The sequence below is a fragment of the Cariama cristata genome, unplaced genomic scaffold (genome assembly GCF_000690535.1).
Source record: "Cariama cristata isolate BGI_N322 unplaced genomic scaffold, ASM69053v1 scaffold21604, whole genome shotgun sequence".
Taxonomy (NCBI): domain Eukaryota; kingdom Metazoa; phylum Chordata; class Aves; order Cariamiformes; family Cariamidae; genus Cariama; species Cariama cristata.
The window spans coordinates 95804-96335 of NW_009614963.1; positions in this window are offsets into that span (position 1 = coordinate 95804).

Below are 532 nucleotides of genomic sequence, written 5' to 3' on the forward strand. Positions count from 1 at the left end.
TACAGTGCATCTAAACTTTCCTTTCGGGACATTTTTGCTAGACGATCTACTCATTCCCATCATGACATCTGGATCTCCCTCTAAGAGGGAGGACTCTTTCTGGGGAGCTGTGCCCAGGGGCGATGTGAGCCCCGCGGCCACCCATCACCCGCCCCTGCTAGCCCGCGTCCTCCTTCGCCTGCTCCCCTCCTCCCTTCCCGCTCGCCCCGCTCCGGACTTGGCCACACAACACCACAGCATCCAGTGCCTTCAGGCCCCACAGCCAGGGCGGCTCCCAGCCTGTCTCTTCCCTCACAGCTCCATTGGGAAGTGAAGGGAAAGCGTCTCCTGGAGGTAGGGGTCTCTGGGACATGACCAGTGCCAAGCCCGCACAGCTGCTTCCAGAGCCCCACCTCACCCTCACCCACCTCACCCTCCACCTTCATTCCTCCCTGTCCCAACGCCCTCACACAAGCCCCAGTCTCAGGCATCACCTTGTCCCATGTCGGCCTCGGTGTCTCGGGCAACTCAAGCTACCCCGATACTATCCCCT